This window comes from Glossina fuscipes, unplaced genomic scaffold, assembly GCF_014805625.2.
Source record: "Glossina fuscipes isolate IAEA_lab_2018 unplaced genomic scaffold, Yale_Gfus_2 112, whole genome shotgun sequence".
NCBI lineage: Eukaryota > Metazoa > Arthropoda > Insecta > Diptera > Glossinidae > Glossina > Glossina fuscipes.
Genome location: NW_023998455.1, coordinates 5914107 through 5923545, shown reverse-complemented (window position 1 = coordinate 5923545; position 9439 = coordinate 5914107). Strand labels below are relative to the sequence as shown.

Sequence of the window (9439 nt, the reverse complement as noted above, 5' to 3'; positions counted from 1 at the left end):
CGTTTACCACACACACACATACAAAGTGTAAAAAAAAAGTTCCTTCTTATTCGTTCTTAAAGGCTTGTCAGTTATATTGGCCTTATCGTACCATGTTGTACATTGTTGTTGTGTAAATTTGTGAAAATTTACAAAACATTCCATAGCAAATATAATTGATTAGAATACTTATACAATAGTTATTCTAAGCAAGGAAATGCTGTTATTTCTCTCTACAACAATTCATTCAGTCCTCAGTATTCAACTTATTTTTATTTAGTTTCACTTGTAAAATAAGCAACAATTGCGCCTTAAAACACTCAATTGTTTGTTTGATCGATATGGAAAATTTGTTTTAATAGAATTCTTTTTTACACCTATCCTTTTTAGTTATTTTTAACCACCATCGACAACAATTCGATTATTCCGCCAATATCATGTTAGCCTTCTCCTTACAACTGTACACGTATTCTATGCAACTAATATAAAAGAATTTTAATATAATATTATTATTATTAACAGGCTAACCTTATATTATTTTATTATTATTACTCTTATTATTGCTATTTTCATTAGGATCAAACAACAATTATATATCAATACAGTTTTTTTTTTTTTTTTTTTTTAATAATATATTTATTCCTAACGTTTTTATTTAAAAAGAATTAAGCTCATTATGGTCGGGCAAAGTCCGAAGTTCTTAAATCTCCTACACATAGCTCTTAATTTTTTTTTGTGATACAATAGCAAAAATTAAGCTCTATTTTTAGTTAAAGGCATATTTTCCATAGCAGGAAAGAACCCACTAATAAACGGACGGATCCAAAATTTAGCAAATTTAATGTTATTTCCAAAGCAACCTTTTCTTATGCCGACCGAATGAGAATCACTTTCTAAATAGGTCCAAGTTTATCTGCCCGTCCGGCTGTCCTTCCCGTTTTCTTATGTTCATTTTGTTCTTGTGTTGTTTTCGCAGATAGTTTGATGAATCTTCAGTACGTCGACATGTTCTGGCCCAGCGATTTTGGACACCATCTATCGTAAATGGTTTGGATCATGTTGATGGTTTGCCACCACTTTCCATATAACGACCTATTTTGAAAGTTCTTATGTAAATAACTGCAGGAAGCAAAGTTATGTAGGGTATGTAATGGTCGGTCGACTTATTATATTTTTATTTATTTATGTATTTATTTATTTATTTTGCTCTTTGGTATATGCATTAAGGAGTCAATCAAGCGATTTGACATTAAAATTTATAAAAGTTCAGAAAGTGGGGTTAAACGACTTGGCAAACGATGGATTCCATTATTGGCGCTATCTTTATTTATTTATTTACATCAAATATTCAAATTCCACGATCGCCAAAAACATGAATTCCTTAAGTGGCTTTGAAAATTAACTTACATTTAACATTTAAGTAAGTGAAAGACTTGCTTTGCAAAGCCCAATTTTCTAAACCTACTATTTTCCCTACGAATTCTATATAGGCGAAGTTGAATGGGCGAGGCCTTTTCTTCGCATTTTTCTGCAGGAACTCTAGAATCGTTCACAGAATATATGCGGAAACTTTGAGTTTAGGGGTAATGAACATTAATGGAATAACTCGCGCTTTTTATGTTTAAAACATAAAATGGGAAAACATTTATGTGGTACGGTATGTGCGTGTCCTTCGATGAATTTAGTCCACTTCTACATCCCTTCTTCATGCAGGGACCTGCCATATTTTTTTGGGGGAATGCTTACCGATTCAAACGTAAATGCATAATTTACAGCGTCTCCGAAGCTCTGAATGATGCAAACGTTGATCGTTTTAAAAAAAAACTTATGTGACAAAAATTTCATTCGTATAAATAACATTTTTATTATAAATTGTTTTATGGACTAACAGGGAGAGAACATCTAAAATTGAATTATTAAATATAACATTTATTTAACACAGTCTTTACGACAAGTTCTACTAAGGTCTGACGATTCTTGCAACAACAATTCCAAGAATGGTTCATCATGCGCGCTAGGTAAGTTAGGTTAACAGATAAGAGGAGAAATAAATCAAAGCGTCTTCTTCTATGATAGTATGATAGTATGTGTTAAGGTGCAATATTTACGTATGCATCCTTGTAAAATGGCAAAAACAATATATTAATCAATAAATATATATAACATATTTATGTGCGATGTGGGTAAACGAATGAAAGAACATGGGATATTAGATGGAAATTCACCTTGAAGAAAGCATTAGATAGAGCTTAGAGAATTGTGATGCAAACCATTATAAATAATGAAACGAATTACATTTGGAACCTTATTAACATGCGCCCAAACGTACGATAAAACGAAGACAAAAGTATGCCTTCATTATTTATTTAATGGAACGAATTTCTCATACATACGCAATTATTTCTCACTTTCAGTTCAGTTAGACACAACTACGGGGGATTATTTTTCGGTTGAAGTAAAACTTTCTGAAATTATTTCTCAGTTTCGTTTCAGTTTGACACAACTACCAGGGATTATTTCTCATACATACGCAATTATTTCAAGGAAGAATTGAATTTGAATTTAGTAAATAAATTCATAAAAAAAAAGAAAACACATTCGAAAGACTGTTGTAATTACGTAGACTTATGCTTTTATGTGCGTATACAGAATAAAATTCCATAAGAACGGCGAATAAGCGATAGTACGGGTTCGTAGCAAACAAAAGATAAAAAAAGGGAGGAAGTAAGCGTTCCGTTCATACCAATTAACAAATGTTGTAACTTTACTGTCACTAACAAACTTTAGGTGCAACTTTCTAGTCGACTTTTCTTAGGGGCAATATTTCCCTATGGAGACCTCAACACCCTTTACTCTCTTGAATATCTTAAAAATGCAAACCTAATATAGTTTTAGGATTTAAAATTTTCCTTATCTTTTTTTCTTTGCAATTACAAGCTAAAGTGAATATTTATTTACAAAAAAAAAAAAAAAAAAAATACAAAAATACTTCTCTTTTGTATCTAGATAGGGAAAGAAAGCCATTCATAGTCTTGACCTCTTTTTCTAAAACATTAATCATCATTCTTTGAACTTACGTCTACTCTCCCCAACTTCCCCGCTTATCATACTAAGAGACTAAGAGGTAGACACGACACTTGTGTTTCGTGTCATTAAAAAAATATATAAATATTTACGTTTGAACGAAATGTAAAGAAAGAAAAAAAAACAAAACCACGCACTGTAAAGAAAGCAGTATCGCAGCAAGCGTACCAGAGACTTTTGTGTATTTGAAAGTAAATGGCAGACAAGAAAATTCTCTTCCATAGTAAGCGTGAAGCGTTTTAATGTTCTCGGCCGTGGATGCAAGTCTGGTTCGCTATATAAACACGATATATGCAAAGACGTCTTTCACATGTGCTCTGCTCTGCCTGAGGGCACTCTCAACCAACAACATTTGTTATACCAGCTATACCTGAGCTTAAAAGCCAAACACCAAGCACTCGTTCGTTGCATGCATGTAGCATGTGTTTTAGTTCAATAATAATAATAAAAAAAGTATGAATAAAACGTAACTTGTTACAAACAAAAAAAAAAAATAAGCATAATATGCTTACACACGAAAACCTTTCATACTTGAACACACATTACAACTAAAACTTGCTGCTTGCTGCTTGCTGCTTGCTGCTCAAAGAGAAGCATGCATTTGTATACCATCCTCACCATGGCCATCCATCCACTCATCTTTACACTTATTATTTGTCAATATAGTCAGTTTTGCAAACCCTCTCGGTCAGTCAATTTTATCACTTATGGGTTCCTCTTTTCGAGATTATTTATCGAGTTTTTTACCTGATACCTTCTCAAGGCAGTACGGAATAGAAATTTTGACGCTCTTGACACTCTTCAATGTGAAATATGTGCATTTATGAAGAGAGAGAGAAAACATCATCATATAGTTACGAGCGATGGGCGAACAGAACTCTTGTGAATGGAAAATCGATCGAAAGTTCAGAGCAAGATGCAGTCGAGTACGATAATGCTATTATTTGCAAAGATAGAATCTGACCAATTTAACTGAGGAAGTGACACAAAGCCTAAGAGCACATACAAATCGGCCAACAAACAGAGAACCTTTGCATTATTTTTTGCTGGAAAAGTCGTTAATAATATAATCTCCTCTCAGTTTCATTATCCTCCTTTTATCTTGTCTTACATTATATTATATTTGTATTGGTGAATTGCACATGCATCCTGGAAAGAGTAGTGGTTGACGTTAATAGGTTTGTGCTTAGGTTTTTACTTAATCAAAGACGAGGCTTCAATCAAAAAGTGCAACACGTAACTTCACTTGTGTTTGCAAGTAAGGGAACTATTAATACTCAACATAAACTTAAAAAGGGATAATTAAATGGTAAACAAATTATTAAAACATTCAATTATATATATATATATATATATATATATATATTAATATATTCGATTTATTTATTACCTGTGGTGAATCATCTTTATCTTGCTGCTGATGCTTTGAAAATCTTAGCGAAATAGTGGAAGAATCCCTCCAAGTGCCACGAATGACGACGAAAATTTTGAATCAAAATGAGAGTAAAGTAGTGCTTGGTAATTTATATGTTTTGCAAACGGTGTTGCTTTCAGCCTTGAGGAGGATTTTTTGGTTATCGCAGAAACAGGATCGTCGCGCTTAATGAAATACCATATTAAAGGTAGCAATGCTTGTAAAGGCGAGGTCTTTGCCGAAAGTTTGCCTGGATTGCCGGGCAACTTAACGCCAAACGAAGATGGTATTGGGGTTCCATTAATTCCCTCTGCGGACAGCCAGAATCCTAGTCTTTTTGCCATCTTCTCGGAACTCCGTAATTTGCGTTTATTTTTGGCTCGTATCTTATACTTGGTCGAGAGTAAGCGTATAAAAATTGCCAACCTATGAGAGTAAGCGTTTATGAATGTTTATAATTCTCAATAATTGAAAATGTGTTTGGCTAAAAATTGCGTCCATCTGATTATAATCGAATAGTATATATGACGACTTTGGTTGAACTTCGAATTTGGTGATTTGAGAGAGTAACTAAATGAGCGACCACTTGTTGGCACTCTTCTCGTGTGTTATGAAAAATGTTGAAAGTCAAGTAATGTCAAGTACGTCTGGTATATGTAGGCGGGAGATGGTTCTGCAGAATTAATTATATGTTTTATGTATTTGTTCCACTTTTTTATAATGCAACCGAAGCAATGATTTGGAGCAAATATTGGTTTGTTGTTCCCTACCATTCTCTATTTAAGCTTATTTTCGAAAGAACTCGTGAAGAAGAACTTAAATGACACTGGCGTAACGGCTGCAAATAAATTTTTGTCAATTAGCCCGGAAGGCTTTAAAATAAAAATGACGCTCTTTATCCTAATGTATGTTGCATCCAAGGTTATTGGGTTTATTTAAAAACTCTACCGCATTTGTGATTTCAACTTACGATCACTTCCCAAGACACTTTGCCTGCTCGGCCACTCAGACGCATACAGAAGAAATTCATGCCACATTTTCTATGAAGAAAAAATCCCATTGCTTTCTTTATTAAGTAAGCAAGAAAAAAAAGAAGTTCGTTTTTATTGGATCCAGCGGTATTCGTCAAAAAAATTCCTGTTTTTTTAAGAGAGAATTTCCAAATTCAGTGCAGAACTCCTCCTTCTTCCCCATAAGTACGCAAGCAGCTTTTACGGATAATGTCGTTTACGGTTAGTTCCCGCTGCTATTGGAGTAATCGGCTAAAGCGTTTCAGAAGAATGTGTATTAGGTGTGTTCTCAAAAAGGAGAAAGTTCTTCTCTTTCTTATGACTTACTCGCCGTGTGAATCATAGCTGCAGTTGGTGTTCGATAGATTCATTAAAAATGTACTTAACAATCGATATTGTATTCATTATAATGCAGGAAAGCTTTACGGACAGTTGATGCAAATCATAAATTGACATTTTCCTGAACAAGTTATAGCGAAAGCAAATTAAAGCAAAAGTTTATTAGCAACACATTTGCTGATCGTTGAAAGCATGCCAATAACCTCTTCATTACAAATCGTCGGACCACTGGCTCAACCTTAGCTAAAGATTCCGGAGAAGAGCTTAAATTATTGATCATGAAATACTTTAAGATACACTGATAAATACCATAAGCTAATATTAGAATTTTGGGAAAGGAGAGAATACATGTTTTCAACAAATATTTCATTAGAGGCTGAAATATGTTTTTGCTACCGAAAGACTAGCGGAGACTATGATGAGATTTCAGTTATTGTCGTGGGATGCTTCAACATTTTTGTGAGTGTTTGTGTGTGCGTGTGGGTGTGTGTGTGCATGCCTTAATTTAAACGGTCAAGAAAAAAAACCAAAAAAAGTGTGCGATTACGTATGATGAACAATATGCGCGCAAAAGAGTGTGCACTCCGTGCGCGATTGTTGCTTTACAACATAATTTCGAAGAGTTTTTTTAGTTGCACTAGTAGAGCCGAAGAAAGAAGTAGAAGAAGAGTTTTTCGCCTTTTTCGCCTTTAGAAAGGAGTAAAAAGCAAAAGTTCGCTTCAATGTTAATATTAACAGAAATCTGTTGTTTGCTCTGTTACCGAGGAATTTGATGTTCAATCAAGTTTGCTTGCTGAGTGAAGTAACTAGTGACTCATTCGCTCACATTCATACCCACATTTTATTTTAACTAATCAGTTGATTGATACAGTTTTAAGTATTAATTTTTATAATAATTAAATTTTTATTGAAATATTTTTATAATAATAAAATGGCAAAACAAAAAAAAACAAAAACTTAAAAGAAATTTCCTTGTATAGCCCGAAAACATTAAATAGTAATAATAATTAATTTTGTTGATAATAAAAGCAAAGAATGCATGACGTTCTTTAAAAAAATGTGGAGCAATTTAAAAATACTCTCAGTTCTTTTCTCAATTCCTGTTGCTCTCTTTTTTTGACTTTGTCAATTTTTCTTTCGCTCATTTCGAAATATTTTTAATTTAACAGGTTTGAATATGTCTGTAACGCTGTCAGCTTGCACTCGATCGAGACTGATCGAGACTGTGAAGTCATAAGCACTTACCCAGTATTAAATTGATTCTGTTTTTTTTCTTCTCTCTCTCTCACTCTCTCTCTTTCTCTCTTCCTTTCTCTCTCTCTCTCTCTCCCGCTCTCTTTCTTAATTAATTTGAATAATCACGAGATCACGAAAGTTGCGCCCCTGAAGTGCACTACCGTGAAAGAGGTTTTCCAGTTTGATTTTTAGTTTTGTTGACGTGCAAACGTAAAAGAGGCGGACGGAGTCGAATTTAATGAAAGAAAAACTCGGGCGCTTACATATGTTGAAGTAAAGTGATTAAATAATTTTATAAAAGAAAAACCTAAAAATTCTATTTTCCTCACGTTCGTTAAAGTAAAAAAAAAAATATATATATATATATAAAAGATTATTCAATAAAAGTAAGAAATTAAAATGAAAATAAATGAAATAAAATGAATGTTTTTGTTTTTTTTTTTTCTTGCCTTTTTTTTGCTGCATTAAATTAATAAAAAAAAAATAATAAGTGAGAGAGTGAAGGAGAAAATTTAAAATTAAATGATTTATGGAGCAAAAAAAAAAAAAGAAGCGAAGATAATAATAAGCAAAATTTAAAACTAAATAAAAACGAATGCTCCACTAATGCAGATAGTTATGGCAAAATGAGATTTGAAAACATGCTCTGCTATAAATGAATGTAATAAAAATGACAAATTTTTTTTTTTGTTTTTGTCCTTAAAAAGTATTTTCAATATTTTATAATACTTTTTTTTTTTTATTTTTTTACATTTTGTTATATGCTATTCTCGTCTATGTTGTATGGGTTCTTTCCTTGCACACCTTTTCGTATAAACACAAAACCACTTATAAATAAATGCATAAACAGACACCGATATCTGTCCGGACAGGTTTTGTGTTTGGTATGTTTTTGTTTATTTCTTTTCTCTCTCATTTTCCTTTGCGCAAAACGTTCGGTTAATGTTGAAAGTATATTTGCAATTTGCCATAAATATTTTTTTTTTTTTTTTGTGTTTTTATAGATATTTTTTATGGAATTATTTTTGGTTATATTTTTTTTTTTTGAATTTTTTTTTTTTTTTGTTTTTTTTTTTTTTTTTTTTTTTTTTGCTTTTTAATTTATACATACAACTTAAAAACCACAAATGCTAACTTTTGCAAAATTGAAATGCTAAGCGAAATACACACACACACACACACATACACATATATATATACACATACATACATACATACATACATTGATACATACATACATACATACGTACATGCATACGTACATACGCATAAATTTAAATTAGATATATATGAAAAAAAGCAGGGCATTGCTAAGCGAATATTAACATACAATGCCTGCCTTTAACTGGTTTAGATGTATACAAAATTTATGCGTGTGTTTTTTAACACTTTCTTAGTTTTCCTTAAAATTTTATTTATTTTCTTTTCTTGTTTTTTTTTTTTTTTTTTGTTTCAATTAATTATAATGTTCGCTTGAGTTGATGCGACCTGCTTACAGCAATTGCTACGAAATTCTGATTCGTTCCATTGATGCAACGATGCCTTTATTATCCCATTTTAAATCCCGTAAATCTTCTACCATTTTTTTCTCTTCCTCTTCATTTATACCTTTTGTATGCATAGCATGCATATCATAAATTGATCGATTATTTCATTTTATTAATAATATTGAGTTATAAGTAAGTGCTGTGGCAAAGGAAACATAATGCTTTCGATTCATTTGCTTTTTACTTGGTAATGATTTCACTTCTTCCGTAGTTCCGTCCTTGATGCTTTGTTTCGAATTCTTTCTGACCATCAACGTGCGTGTAGATGTGTGACTGCGTGATAGCTTTAAATGAAATCATTTACGATCGGATTATTTTTCGTAAATACTGATATTTTGTCATAAATCCAGGAGGCATGTGCCAAAGAAGCGATTCTTTCATTAAAAACAAATCTCAATGGACCTGTGTCTAGCAAACGCTTTTCTTGTTATCTTAATCCGAATTTGTTCGCTCTCAACTGTCACGTGATAGCAATTTTCACTTTGAATTCAAAATATCATGGTTCACTAGCGTTTCACTGAAGAATAACATAATCGATTGATTCACTTTAACTCGTTTTTGCAGGAGAGAGGGAGGCTGGTTTTTGCTTTCATTCAACATTTAAAATAAATGCTGCATATTTCACTTGAAATGAGCTCCAGTTGCAATTTGATGTCAATCGCTTGAGAGTGGATTGCCATTAGCCCTTATATGAACTTTAAATATTTTTCATCAATGTAGCATGATACTCGTAGTCATTCGTGGGTTAGAAAATATCCAGATCAGGTTGATGAAGAATAATAATTTTCCTTACTCACCTTGTATCTTTGACTTAATATATCAGGGCGATC

At 32.3% G+C, this 9439-nt stretch overlaps 1 protein-coding gene across 4 annotated transcripts in view; it reads left to right on the top strand.

The window, feature by feature from the left end:
- Positions 1-7246: 7246 nt before the first annotated feature.
- Positions 7247-9439, top strand: part of LOC119639411 (F-box/LRR-repeat protein 7) — a 32990-nt gene continuing 30797 nt past the window's right edge. For 3 of the 4 annotated variants that reach the window (XM_038036762.1, XM_038036759.1, XM_038036765.1), the window contains exon 1: positions 7608-7723. The gene's annotated coding sequence lies outside the window, so the exon portion shown is untranslated. Of the gene's footprint in view, positions 7402-7607; positions 7724-9439 lie in introns of those variants that run through there. The other variant, XM_038036760.1, reaches the window with a different exon arrangement.